This window comes from Balaenoptera musculus, chromosome 4, assembly GCF_009873245.2.
Source record: "Balaenoptera musculus isolate JJ_BM4_2016_0621 chromosome 4, mBalMus1.pri.v3, whole genome shotgun sequence".
Classification (NCBI taxonomy): Eukaryota; Metazoa; Chordata; class Mammalia; order Artiodactyla; family Balaenopteridae; genus Balaenoptera; species Balaenoptera musculus.
This window is the reverse complement of record NC_045788.1, coordinates 18,956,476-18,972,311: the sequence shown is the minus strand read 5'-3', so window position 1 is coordinate 18,972,311 and position 15,836 is coordinate 18,956,476.

The window sequence follows — 15,836 nt, the reverse complement described above, 5'->3', positions numbered from 1 at the left end:
CACATTGTGTTTCTTCACATTGATCAGAAAGTAAACCCCAGCCTCTCACACAAAGTATCTCTAGTTGTAGAGAGGTTTTAAAATTTTTTGGTCCAAATATCATTTCTACCTACTTTGACCCTGGATTCAAGTCTCAACTCTTTTACCAACTCACAGGACTATATTATACATTGTTGGCTAATACCTCTGTGCCTCAGTTACCCCAAATTATTAAAGTATTTGTAATGTATAGAAATATTGGATCACTATGTTGTGTACCAGGAAAAAATAAAGTAAAAGGTATGGAATATCTCAGAAATCTCATAATTTAAAAAAAGAGGAACCCCTTTCGTTGTCTGTGATATTGTCAGGAAGACTAATATGTCATGTAGGTAAAATGTGTGTGTGTGTGTGTGTACGCTTATGTGGCAGTGCAAGGAGAGGAGAGGGGTGTGTTACCCTGGTTTTGAAGCAGCAGGGAAGAATCTGCCCACTTTTCTCTTGCTCCCTGAAGTAGCTGCTTGGATCATTTATTAGAATCCCTCAGGGCATCTGGGGACATAGTTTGAAAACCACTGGACAAGATTCATTCAATAATCTATTCAACAATTTATACAGTGGAGGGATGGACTAGAAAATTCAGCTCCCTGGCACAGGGAGAAAACAAAGAAGCTTGTTAGGCTTAGTCTGACTTGGTCTCCATATGGAAAAAAAAAAGAAAAAGTCGTCTGAGAATATATGACCATGAGACTTTGTTTCATATGTGACTGGGTTTGAATTGACACATCCCACATCATGGTCCTGGAACTCCCATACTAAGAAAATAGCATTAAAAGGTGATTCCAGGCTGATAAAACCTCAGGAACGACTTGCAGAGGCAACTGCACAACCCTCAGTGAAGACTGAATAGACTTCTACATTTAAAGCTGTCACACTTGAGCTCAAAACTCAAAAATTCTAAGTCTATTATGAATAGTGGTAAACCAACTCTTTAAAAAAAATCGCTGACTTTATAGCATTTGCCAATTTGCATGGCGTAAATACTCCCATTATGGCTGACTTCAAGCCACCATTGTGAGGTCACTGAATGAAAAGTTGGGAAGAGATGCATGAATCAGCTCCCACAAGCTGACACCAGCACATCACTTGATTACAACTAAGATCACGAGACTTAACAAACAGTTACAATGGACCCCCTAAGAAAATCAGATAATATTGGTTAAAGACGTAAAAGAAGGAACAGAAATCACAAGTAACTAAAAGATGCTATGAAAAAAAGAACAGGAATATTTGACCACTACCCACCCACCTAGAATTCCTAGAAATTAAAAATTTAGTCAATGAAACAAAAAACTCAGAGGATAGTGTAACAGGTGCAGTTTTTGGCCCGATGATTTCTGCCTTTTAGGTTACACCATGGTTATATTATGTCATATGGCAAAAAGAGTTTTACAGATGTCAATTTACTTATCAGGGGACCTTAAAATAGATTATCCTAGATTATAGGATAGGAAGCGCAATGTATTCCAATGATCCCTAAGAAGCAAAAGAGGAATGCAGGACAGATAGTGAGAGAAATGCAGCAGAAAGGAAGTCAGAGATTAGGAGAACGAGAAGGATCAATGCACCAGTGTTGATTTGAAGATGAAAGGAGTCATAAGTCAAGGAAACAGGGACCTCAGTTCTACAGCTGCAAAGAACTGAATTCCTCCAACCAACAGTGATCTTGGAAGAGGACCTCAAGCCCCATATAAGAACCACAGCCATGGCTGGTACCTTGATTTAAGCCTGGTGAGACCATAAGCAGAGTATCAAACCACACCATGCTAGACTTGTGACCTACAGAAATTGTGAGATAATAAATGGATGTTGTTTGAAGCTGCAAAGTTTCTGAAAATTTGTTATGGAAGCAATAGAAAACTAACAACAGGTAATTAGAAGATTAAATACACCTAAAATTAGCATTCATAAACTAAAAGATAGAACTGAGAAAAGTATGCAAAATGAGACACAAATAAAGAGATAGAAAACATGAAATAGCAGTAAGAGGCATGGAGGATAGAAAGAGAAGTTCCAACATACATCCAATGTATGAATACTGAAAGAAGAGTATAAAGAGAATGAGAGAAAGACAATATTTGCTAAGCTATTGGCTAAGAATTTTCTATAGCTGGTGAAAAGCATTACTTCCATATTAAGGTGTTACAGTAGTTCCATGAAAGGTAAATAAAAATAAAACAAGAGCTGCATGTATTGTAGTATTGCAAAAATACCAAAGATAAAGAGAAAAACCTTTTAAAAATCTGAAAGAAAAGAATTATAGCCATTATATCAATTGCACCAATAGAAACCAGGAGGTGAAAGAATTATATCTTTAAAAATTGAGAATAAAAATAACTATCAACCTCAAGACAATGAGAAGATAGGCCACAAATGGAGAGAAAATATTTGCAAAAGGAACATATTTACAAAAGAAAAATATCTGCAAAAGTATTTTTTTAAATTAATTTAATTTTTTTTTTGTTTTAATTTTTGGCTGTGTTGGGTCTTCGTTTCTGTGCGAGGGCTTTCTCTAGTTGCGACAAGTGGGGGCCACTCTTCATCGCGGTGTGCGGGCCTCTCACTATCGCGGCCTCTCTTGTTGCGGAGCACAGGCTCCAGACACGCAGGCTCAGTAATTGTGGCACACGGGCCCAGTTCCTCCGTGGCATGTGGGATCTTCCCGGACCAGGGCTCGAACCCGTGTCCCCTGCATTGGCAGGCAGAATCTCAACCACTGCACCACCAGGGAAGCCCCTGCAAAAGTATTTTTTATCCAGAAAATTTTTGGATCGAAGACTCACCCCAAATATACAAAGAACTTTTGAAAGTCAACAAGAAGAAAATGAACAACCTGATTAAAAAATGGGCAAGAGATCTGAAGAGTTCCTCATCAAAGAAAATATACAGATGGCAAATAAGCATCTGAAAAGATGCTCAACATCATATGTCATTAGGGAATTACAAATTAAAACGACAACAAGATACTACTACCTACCTGTTAGAACGGCTAAAATCCAAAACACTAACACCAAATTCTAACAAGGATGTGGAGCAACAGGAACTCTCATTTATTGCTGGTGATAATGCAAAATGGTACAGCCATTTTGGAAGACAGTTTGGCAGTTTCTTACAAAACTAGACATACTCTTACCATATGATCCAGCCAATCACACTCTTTGGTATTTACCCACGTGAATTGAAAACTTATGTCCACACAAAAACCTGCACACAGATGTTTATAGAAACTTTATTCATAATTGACAAAACTTGTAGGTAACTAAGATGTCCTTCAATAGGTGAATGGATAAATAAACTGTGGCACACCCAGACAATGGAATATTAGCTAGTGCTAAAAAGAAATGAGCTATAAAGTCATGAAAAGACATGAGGAAACCTTATATGCACATTACTAAGTGAAGGAAGCCAACCTGAGAAGGCTACATACTGTATGATTCCAACTATACGACATTCTGGAAATGGCAAAACTATGGAGGCAGTAAGAAAGATTAGTGGTTACCAAGGTCTTGGGGCTCAGGAGGGATGAATAGGAGGAGCACAGAAGATTTTTAGGGCAGTGAAGCTATTCTGTATGATACTGTAATGGGGGGTGGGTATCTGTCTTTATACATTTATCAAAACCCATAGAATGTACAACATCAAGAGTGTACCCTAATGTAAACTATGGACTTAGGGTGATAATGATGTGTCAGTGTAGGTTCATTGATTGTAATAGAGGTACCATTCTGGGGTTGAATGTAGGTAGTTGGGAAGGCTGTGCATGTGTGGGGGAGGGCTTATATGGGAACTCTCTCCATATTGCTGTGAGCCTAAAACTGCTCTTAAACATAAAGTCTCTTTTTAATAAAAGGGCTGAGTTCCATATTTGGGTTGATATCTGAGTGGAGAGAGAAGAACAGCTCTGGAAGTGCAGAGCAGAGAACAAGACTTCCACAGGAGCAGGGACCTGGAATGAGAAGTGCTCGTGAAAAGGTAAAATTGCTGGGAATTCTGAGAAATCTTGGAGTGGGCAGTAGACTTTCTCAAGGTGTAGCATGAGAGCTCAAAACCATCTCATTTAGGTCTTCAGGGACAGGGGAGCCCCTAGGGAAAATCTCAGTTACATGGCAAGCAGAAGGAGCAAGGACACTATCTCGGATGTGCTCAGTCATGGAGAGGACATAAGTCAGAACACTTTCAAACTCTCGGTAACGGGGCAATTGTGAGGCTTGAATTGGGAAGAGAGAATTCTGACTCAAAACATTCTCAGTGACTGCAAGGCTGGCTCCGTGTAGCTCTGACCCTCTGGCTGCCAGATGTACACCTTAAGCTCTGTGGCCAAGAGAACACTCCTTATATCTTACCTTCTGTCCAGGTGGTCAGTGGTCAAGGATTCTTTAAAAAACTTGTAGGAATTTTTTTATCATCAAATCTTGGAATCAGAGGCAAAGCAATCTCACTATATACGCTAACATATGAAGAAGTTCATGTCCTAACTCTAACATTGTGTGGTTTTACTTACACCATTTTACCAAAACTGGACCTCTCTCCCCCAGAGAAATAAGGAATATTTTGAAGAATAACAGGCTGAATACCACTACATGCAGAGATCTCTGGCACTGAGTGTGGGCTCTGAAAAAACAAACTCAAATTTCCCGAGAGAGCCGGTCTGCTCTTTCCAGGTAAAATGTCTACCCCAGATTCTGCAGGAGAAACTCAGCATGTCCTTGTCATAAGCTTATGCTCCTGAGTTAGCTATGACTCAGAAAAATGACCACTGAACCCTGAGTTTCAGCCTAATGTGGGTGTTCCAAGGACAGGACTCAGCCACACGGTGACTCATTTCCATTTGGTTTGGCTTGTGGGAGTAAAAAGATTATACACCCTTGACTGTGGTGGGTATAAACGACTCAAGTACCCCACCCCATTTGAGTTTCAAGATTCAATTCTAAAGCCAGTAAGCAAGGCTAATCAATGTACTGCTCAGCATTCATCAGCTTTCTAGACCTGGCTATATTTTTGAGTCCCAATTGGAATGACTAATTGCATATGGATTTTTAATAAAAAATTTGCCTAACATATCTGGAAAAGAATTTAGACAGTATGCATCATTTCAGGCTAGACAAGAATTAGGTCCCTGTTTGTCTGCCAAGCAGGGTTTTAGTTGGGAAACCCAAACCTTGCTTCTTTGGTGATAAAGCAAAATGCAGCAGGAATATGGACACATCCACAGTGTCCATGTTTTTCTTGTTGCCAGCACAAGCCAATATCAAGGTGTCCCCTGAAATATAGGAAACACTTTTAGGGCAAAAGTTCTAGGACAGAATCAGCCCTTGATGCAGGTGTGATGATGTCACAGATGATCCTCTTACTCCCCTGCCCTCACCTATCTTGCTTCCTCATTGATGCTCATTGATGCTCCGTGCCCCAGGCTCCTCAAGCTCACTCCCAGCTCTAAAAGCTGCTCTCAGGAAAGAGATGTGCTAAGGCACGATGATTGAATGGCAAAGCTTAGTTTGTAACTTCTTCTGGACTCTCTGTTTTACCCCATGAATCAACTTCTCCTCTCTCCCCCTAAAAAAACAAATAAAACAAAACATTGTGTTTTTATTAATGGTTTGGTGATCTCCAGTCTTCTGGATTGTATGAATGAGTAAATTTTCATATAAAAGATTCCAGGACATAAATAAGACCAGCAAATTTTAATTTTTCCCAGTAAAGACAATAACTAATTATTATGATCACCATCATTTGTAAGAGAAAAATATTTTGATATAAAAAATATAAAAAACCTTAATCTCAGAATAAAGGATAGTCATGCACAGCTAGAAAACCACAATCTCAGAAATATATATATATATTTGGATTTATGATCCACATTGTCCTCATTTCTCCCCTCATTTCTTTTTAGATGGGAAAACCATCATCATGGATCAGCATGGTCCATGGAGCAACATGGCTGCAGAAGTCTGGAGCTGGAGGACTGGGTGTTTTCCTGTAGCCAATGAGATGCTCACTGCTAAGGTTTGTTGAAGGGAAGCAATGCCAGGATATAGGGGCTAGAAACATGGTTATTGAATGGAAGGTGAGGGTGGGAGTTTTGGTGATCCTGAAGGGAGTTGTTAGCTTTGGGAGGAGATATAGATGGGCAAAGGTGGGAGATCTTGAGGATTCAGGATGATCTGGTTGGGGGTGTACAGACTGAGGTGGGTGGAAGGGCTGTGCGTCTGCTAAAAAATCATTCTCATCAGGCATGGGAAAAAAGCAATGAAAAGTTCCTAAGGACAGTGATTATAACCTTACAAGGACTTATTTAGAATATTCTGTAGACAGAGACTAAGGAACATCATTGACTGATTGATTTTGTGTGACCTATTTGATTCATTTACGGATGCATTTGCCTAAAAAGGAATTGCAGAGCCAGGTGTACACTAAGCACTGGAAATCTGGAAATAAATAAGAGTCAGTCCTTGTTCCCAGATATGTAAAATTATTTATAAATGATATATATGTGCTACTATATTTATGTATTACATTGCAAAACATAGCCTAACAAGAAATTAAAGGAGGATAATACAAACTGATTGTAAATAGAAGTTCATAAATAATCTTCCTGTATCCCGGTGTATTGTTTTGTCTGTCGTTGCACTGGGTGTTTCCTTATTTGGAAATTACTGGCCAAATCAGCTGTGAGCAAGTTGAGAGAGAGACTGGTAAGTCAGAGCAATGATGGCTTTGCAGAGAGAAGTATTACTACAAGGCTGAGGAATAGACATGGGGCTCAAAGAGAGTAGCCCAAGTTCTTTAGGCTTAAAGAGAAAAGAGGGGGGAAAGAGTGAATAAAAGTGAAATGAAGCAAAAAGAAAAGAGAAGAATATGTAGCTTGGGCCTGGGAGGAAAGTAGAGAGGTCAAGAAACCTGTTGAATGACCCTTGAGGCAGAGCCTATCAACAGAAAGGGAGCTTGAAACTCTAGGTGGGGTGGATCAGGCTCATTTGGACCCAGCTAAGTGAGCAGTATGAGGCTGGGTCTGCGATTTAGCCACTCAGCCCCACACTGTAATACAGTGATGACGGATGGCTGTGCTCAACCACAGAGGTCTGGGTGGGAAGGGCTTCCATGAGACCTGAAATAGAGAAAAACCAGAAACCTTCAGGGAGAACCTTGCACTGCTGCTGATATATAGGTCACGAGGCACTGTGGCTCAACGATAGCTTTTCGAATCATCTGATATCAGCACTGGGGTTATCAATCATCCTGGTTTGCTTGGGAGTGTCCCAGTTATATCACTGAAAGTCCTAGGTCCTGGGAAACCTCTCAGTTTTGGGAAGATTTGGACAGCTGATCACCCTAAGTTAGAGCATCTTGCTTGCTCTTTTGAGGAAGATCTCTTATCCTTTTCAGTCCATTAGGTTGCAGTGGAGTGGTTTCCTCTCTAGAGGTAGACATGTGACTGAACCTGGTCAATCAGTATCTTTCACCTCCTTGGTCACAGTGATTGGATTATGAATGAGCACAAAATACAAACCAGGTCAGCGAGACAATTCTAGGCATTTTATTGGGCTGTTGGGAAAGAAAAGGGGCTGTTTTCACTGGGACTGCAGGCATTGAGTCTGATGAACACTTGAAGATGCTGGAACCACTTAGTGGAATCTTGAATGAATCAACTTAGAAAAAGGTAGAAAGGAGAGATGGTGAGAGATACTGATGATCTTGATGATGTCTGATTCCCTCTACCAGACTCTGCCTAAAGAGATTTTACACTTAAACTTTTCAGTTATGTGAGCCAACAAATCTCTCCATCCCCACATCCCACCCTCTGCTCAAGCCAATTTGAATTAGGTTTTTCTAACTTTTAACTGGTAGAGTCCTGACAAATACAGCTTGTGGTGATCAGATAGAGACAAGGAAATACATATTGTTCTATCCAGAAGACATCTTTCATTCTGCATCTTGATGCTTGGGGTAAGGGGTACAAATAGCTGTTAGCCCTCCTCTAAGGTAAAAGAAATAATCAGTAGTTGTGTGGAGTTTAATAGTCAGGAATAAAAGTGGAGAACTGATGTCTAATGGAACTCGGTTAGTATTTCAGAAAATAGTCAGGAATAGTAAGGTAGGACCAGTGTTATAATAAATTTGGAAAATTCTAGATTTTTGTCACTCCATTTTATTTACTTTATTTTTACTTATTCCTCTGTGCAGAGTGATTAACAGTAAAATCTTCAAAAAACATATTAAAAATTAGCTTGTAAGCATCTTTTGGGGAGCAGCTAAGCTAGGGAAAGAAGAAATCAAGAAACATCATGTGAGACTAATAATTTAGAGCCCTCTGTCTAACCAAAAGTCTTTAAGTATTTGTTCAACACTTATTTAGAAGTGATGAGAAAAACTTATATTTATTAAAAATTTACTTCCGTTAATTAAAGTTGTCCTAAAAACATTCCATAAAATGTTTTTGTAGTTCTCATTCTTCCCTATAGTTTTATGATTTACTGAAGCAGACATCTCCTTGGTAGGCTTATTACAAAGTTTAAAATTTTAAAAATAAATTTCAGTAAATGGCACTATGCTATGCATGATTCAGTTTTATAATTTCAGTTCTCTGTGACAGAGACCTTTGGTGGCCATTAGCAGGCTGGCTTTGGGTTGGAACAGTCAAGAGAAAAAGAGGTGCTGGAGAGATGTGCTTGAAAAACTTTTACTGGAGGGCATAGTCTACTTTGGAGGCAGTGGGACTATTTAACTTTTCACCAACAAGGTATAGAGTTGTGTGAGGAAACATGAGTTAAATGACATAATATTTCCAATTTATTCAATGAGGGTGTAATATCCCATATGGATTGTCACCGCTATCAGTTGCCTGGTTAGCCTAATCCAGCTCTGGAGAGAAAACATGGTAGCAGATACTGAGGGGGGAGAAGAATTTGGATCTCTGAGTCTTCAGGAAAGGATGCTTTAAAAAAGAGTAAGAAAACTGGTCTGTTGTCCTCAGGATGGGCAGTAGAAATGGTAGAAATGCCAGGTGGAGAGGTTCCTTGTTTCTAGAAATGGTGAGCTATGTAATCTGATCAACCCTCCCACTGGAAACTATTTAAAAAGCTGAATAAAATATTAGGAAAAAGGGTTCTTAAAAATTAAAGGGATCACCAGCCAAAAGTGAAGGAAAACCAGAACCCTGGGAAATAACTGAGCACGGAAGTGACTTTTAATTGAGAGCATTTGCTGACCTTTCAAAATTAGAACCTTTGTTTTGACAACCTAGTGAGGTATGTGTGGAGAACAAAAATCAAAGTTCCATGAGAGCTAAAGATGAGGACTCAAGGGACTATCCCACAATTAACTGGAATCCAAAAATCTAAACCCTCAAGATAAGGGTGCACCAGAAGTTTAGAATTTAAGCTATAAAAAAATTCCCTGGTATTCCAGATAGTTTGATTTAAGGTTGTTTGGGACTGGCAATAACCTCAGGCACCTGGCATAAAGCAAACTCAAATTCTTCCTTGCAGAACGTCTCTTTAGTGTGGGCCTCAAATCATTTCTTCAAATAATTAAAAAGTATATAATATATAACCTATAGCCAAACATAACCAGGCACACATAGAAATAAGACTCCATGAGAAAGAGCCAGCAAAAAACCAAAGCAAAACAAAACACAACAGCAGATTAGACATAGTCAAAGAAGGAATTAGTGAACTGATAGACCCATTAAAGAAATTATTCAGAATACTGTATGAGGTAAAATAAGGGAGAGATTGAGATAACAGAGATAGAGTTAGAGATAGAGATGAGAGAGAAAGAAAAGGGGGTAAGAATCCTGCAAGATACAGTGACAAGACATAAACATATGTATAATTGCAGTCCAAAGAGGAGAAGAGAGAGAGAATGCAGCAGATGCTGTATGTGAAGAGATAATTGCTGAGAGTTTTTCAGAACTGATTAAAGACACCATTGCACAGATTCAAGAAACCCACCAATCCCTAGCAAAATAAATAAAAAGAAATGTATTCCTAGACACATCATGACATTACTGAAAATCAAAGATAAGGAGAGTTTTTTAATAGCAGCTGGTGAACAAGAGATTAATTTAAAAGGAGCAGCAGTAGACTGTCAGCAACAATGGAAGACAGAAGACAGTGGAATGATGTCTCCAAGGTGCTGAAAGAAGATAGCTGCCAACCTACCATTTTATATTTGGCAAACACATCTTTCAAGACTTGCGATAAAGAAAAAACATTCGAACAAACAAAAAATGAGTGAGTTCTCCATTAGCAGACCTATAACTAAGGAAATTCTAAAGGAATTTTGTAGACAGTAAAAAAAGTGATTTCAAATATCCTAAATCTGATAAAGAGTATCTATTAAACCTGAAATCTGATAATGGATATCTATTAAACCCTCAACTAACATCATATCTAAAAAGACAATGTTTTCCCCCTAAGATCAGGAACAAGACAAGGATGTCTACTCTCATCACTCTATTCAACATTTTACTGGAGATTCTAATCTGGGCAATTAGTCAAGAAAATGAAATAAAACGTGTCCAGATTGAAAAAGAAGAAGTGAAACTATCTCTATTTTCAGATGACATGATCTCATATACAGAAAATCCTTAAGAATCCACTAAAAAGCTAATAGAGCTTATAATGAGTTGAGCAGGTTACAGGGTACAAGGTCAATATATAATTGCATTTCTATATTCTTGCAATGAAAAATCTGAAAAGGACATTACGAAAACAATTTCATCTAAAATAGCATAAAAAAGAACAAAAGGGTTAGGAATAAATTTAATGAAAGAAGTATAAAACTTATATTCTGAAAACTACAAAACATTATTGAAATAAATTTTAAAAGATTGAAATAAATGGAAAAACATCTCCTGTTCATGACTTGAAAAACTTAATATTGTTAAGGTGACAATAATCCTCAAACTGATCTTCAAATTCAACGCAATCTCTATAAAAATTCCAGCTGACTTCTTTATAAAACAATAAACTTATACTAAAGTTCATATGGAAATTCAAAAGATCTGGTATAGCCAAAAGAACCTTGAAAGAGAACAAAATTGAAGAGTTCACACTCTCCAATTTCAAAACTTATTACAAATCTACAGTAATCAAGACAGTGTGGTACAGGAATAATGGAATGGAATTGAGAGTCCAGAAATAAACCATCACCATAATGTCATAAGTCAAAAAACTTATTTTTGACAAGAGTGCCAAGACAATTCAATAGAGGAAAGAATAATCTCTTCAACAAATGGTGCTGATCAAATGGATATCCACATGCAAAAGAATGAAGTTGGACCCCTACCTACACTATATACAAAAATTAACTCAACATTGGCCTAAATGTTAAGTGCTAAAGCTATAAAACTCTTAGAAGAAAACATACACATAAATCTTTGTGATCTTGGAGTAAGCAATGGTTTCTTAGATATGACACCAAAAGCACATGCAACAAAAGAAAACAGAGAAACTCGACCTTATTAGAATAAAATTTTTGTGTGTCAAAGGACAGGATCAAGAAAGTGAGATGAATCAGTGAAATGTGGTACTGTGGAAATCATCTTTTTTTAAGAATTTGAAATCCAATTTTCACTTTGAAGAATGGAGATATGCTAAAGGAAAGTGTACTGTTAGTCCTCCCAGGAGAGAAGGCTAGTAAAAGGGAGTGCAGTGATGCTTCAGAACACTCCTGATAAAGGTCCTGTACGGTGACTGTTTTCCAAACTAAAGAGATTGTGTACGTGAACTGAGGCAGGTTCCCCACCCTTGCTTTTGATTTAAAAGAAAATTTTTAATGAAAAAAATTTAATATAAATGAGTCACCTTTAGTTAATGTATGCAATAAGATGAGAAGAAACCCCCTACATGGCAAGTGGTTGGAGTGATATGGTCGTAGGAGTTTTCATTCACCACTGGCACACACCTTATCTGAGCTGACACTCAGAATCAGGAAGCAGTGGTACTCTGTGGTTCCTGCTCCCAGAAAGAGAATGAGGCAAGAGAGCAAACAAGGTGGGAGGGCTGGCTGGTTTCTGTTTGATTAGCCTGTGCCCAGAGGCACCCTGACTTCTCCTGGTACTCCACACGGAAACTGCATGTTCACCTTTCGGTGCTTTTATTCAGTGGAGCTGAAAATATTCTCAAAGTGTTTCTGAGTCACAGGGAAAATGAAAGCTCCAACGTGCATTTTCCTTCACAAAAGAGTTTCTTTAAATGACAGTATTTTATTATTATTATTATAAAAGTAACATAAAATGTAGAAAATGTTACAGAATAAAAAAAATGTGTAAATCCAAAGAGGGAAGAATAGGTGGAGCATAGGATATTTAAGGCAGTGAAACTACTCTGTAGGATCCTATATTGTCAGTTTATATTTGTCTAAACCCATGGGACATACACCAAGAGTGAACCTTAATGATGTGTCAATGTAGGTTCATCAATTGTAACAAATGTACCACTCTGGTGGGGGATGTTGATAATGGGGGAGACTATCCATGTGTGGGGGGGAGGTTTTATGAGGAATCTCTGTACCTTCCCCTCAATTTTTCTGTGAACCTAAGACTGCTCTAAAAAAATAAAATGTAATAAAAAATTTTCAAAAAATTTTAAAAATCCAAAAAAATAAAACCAAGAAAAGCATAGAGAATAAAACAATAAACTGTGACTCTATCTCTAAAAGGCACGATTGTTAACATTTTGGCTTTATTTCCTTCTAGTCTTCTTTCCTTGAATACATGGTTTTTAAATAGTTAGGATCATACTACACGTATAGTTTTTACTCAAGCTTTTTTATTTAACTTTATATCTGTCAAAAATATTTTCATACTTTATCAAAAATTTATTGTAAGTGTAAATTTTAATACTTTATCACGTGGATGTACCATGTTTGTTTAACATTTCCCCCACTGTTGAGTATTTAGGTTATTTGTAGTGTTTACTTTTTATGTGTAATATGATTTTTGAAAAACCAGAATCTCTGATTTTTGAAATCTTGATGGTTAGAAGTTTAAAAAAACTAACATTTAAACTGTAAGCAGTTTTCTGTTTCACTAGCGATAGAGGCTTTAATACTCCTTCAAGACAGGCTGTATTTTGTTCTGGGCATCACTGGAATTAACAATATAATCACACAAATGTAAATTACTCACTTACTATTCTTGGAGAAAATGTGGTATCATCATCAACCATAATATAGATGTTTGTAGACTGAGAATCCAAGTATCCTGATGGGTAAAGTACATTTTTTTGGTGTATGCCTGAGTCAGAATCGTGTCTCTGTAGAATTTTAATTTTTTTTGTAAGGAGAAGTTAATGGAGTAAAAAAAAAAAAAAAGTTTTTTTTCCCCTCATTTTAGAATGAAACTGCTTTTTGCCTGAAGGCTGGTTGTTCCCCTGGATATGGATATGCATGTGTGTGTGTGTATGCTGTGGTTACCTGGAGCATTCAGCCTCTTGTGATCTACATAAGCCTGGTTCTATCACTCATTCTGCATCTCCTGGGTCTCCAAAGCCCTGCCCGCAATTTCTGCAATTTCCTGACAGTCTTATGTTCTTGTATCAATTTTGCCTCTGGGATCCTGCTCCCCTGCAGCTGTTCCTGTTCCATACCATGTATACTCAGATCTCAAATTCAGCTTCTTCCTCAATTTCCATGATACTAACTCACATAGAGCATCCTTATGTAGAGAAATAATAATAGTGACCACTGACATTTACTGAGCACTTACACTGTACCAGGCATTATTATAAGAACTTCAGAGGTATTGCCTAATTTAATCTTCATAACAACTCTATGATATAGGAATATCCTAACTTTACAAATGGAGAACCTGAGACACTGAGAGATTAGGTACAATTTATGTTCAAGTATGTTTACTAAAGCATAAATTTATTTTAAAAATTAGTAAGCATCCTAATAATTCTGCAAGGTGCTAGGGAGTCAATGGTGAATAATACAGATGTGGTCTTGACCATCAGAGAGCTCATAGTCTAGAGGCAGGATTAAGACAATTATCAAATTACCAAAAACATGAAATAGATGAAGTACAGAGTGATACTCCAGAAAATTTCATTTAATCTTTGTATTTATGGAAACTTCCTGACTGAAATGGTGACTAATAGAGACCTGGAGGATGATTGGAAGTGAGTCATAAAAGTGGGAAGTGGGAAGAACGAGGTAAAGAGTGTTTTGGGTACAGAGTAGTTTGTGCAAAGGCTGAGAATGAAGAGTAAGTATGGGAGGACCAGGTGCTATAGGAGGTTGGGAATGGCTGCAGCACAGAGGGCTGTGGGTGAATGTGAGAGAGGGGCTAGGGAGTTGGGGAGTTGGACAGAAGCCAGGACATGGAGGGCTTGTAGGCCATGGAGTAAACATGAAGGGTCTAATAGGTCTCTTAAGGATTTTGGACTCCATCCCAAGTGTGGTGGCAAGCCAATGAAGGGCTTGAGAGGGGAGGGATAAGCTCATCTTTACATCTTGCTTACTTACTTTGGTTGCATGTGGAGAATGTGATTGACTAGTGGGCAACTACTAACAACAGGCAATCCAGAAGGCTTCTGAGGGAGCTTTTTATGGTGGCCTGGACTTATGGTGGCCTGGACTGAAGGAGTGGCAATGCCAATGGAGAGAAGTAGATGGATTTGAGGTTTACTTAAAAGGTTGTATTAGTCTGGGTTCTTAATTGCAGAAAACAGAATCATTCCAGGTGATTTGAGCAGGAAGGGATTTATTGTAAGATATTAAGTAGCTCACAAAATGTATAGGAAGGCTCAGGGAATAGACTCTAGGCTGAGCTTCCAGAAAAACCGCTAGAGGAGGTGGTAGAGAAATCCCTCTGCTACAGCCAGACAGCTGCTTCTGTCACTATCAAACTCAGAACTACACCGTCTCTGCTGCTACCCACATCGGCAACATGGACGTCCCACGCCCTGCCTCTTTTACACAACTCAGTTTTGATCAAAGCATCATGCAACTTTATCTAACGAGAAGAACCTTAATCACATAGGTCTCCCCTAGTGGCAAGGAAGCAAGAGAAATGTACAATCTCCGTACAGGAAGTCATGCTAGAAAGTAATTGGAATGGCATTGAGTGAGTCAACATGCAGTACCTGTTTCAAAGGTGGCAGGGCTGATAGGCTTTGGTGAATGATTTTGAGGAGAGTAAGAGAGAACAAGGTATTAAGAAAAGCCCCTAATTCTAGCTTAGATCCTGAGAGTATCATGGTAGATTTTTATTAAAGTAAAAACATGGCAGAAGGAGAACCTCTTTGGAGGTTGGAGAAAGGAGAGAGATAAGTTCATTTGGGTAGGGATTGACTTCGAGATATCTGTGGGTTGTACATACAAAGGTGACCCCTGGATAGTTAGATGTAGGCCTCTGGAGGTATAGATTTCTGAGTTATCAGTATATGGATGGCACCTGATGAGAGAGACGAGACAGTCATTAGAGGAATGAGATCATATGGGAATAGAGTATAGCATCTGTAGCATGGAGGGACAAAGATAAGAACCTTGGGAATACTACCAACACTAGAGGACAGGCAGAGCAAGAGGCATCAGCAAAGAGACTGGGAAGGGTTGACCAGAGAGGTGGAAGGAAGTTAGAATGTGGGTCATGGAAGGCAAGAGAAAAGAGTGTTTGGAGGAGAAGGGAGAGTGTGACAGTGTCGAATGCTGCTAGAGGTCAAGCAAATGGAGGACTGAGTGGTGTCCAGTGGATTGAATGATAAAGAGGTCATTCGTTTCTCTTCTGTCCTTTTTTGAGGGCAATTTCAGTCTAGTGAGAGGGAAGAAAGTCAGATGTAGGGAGCGGA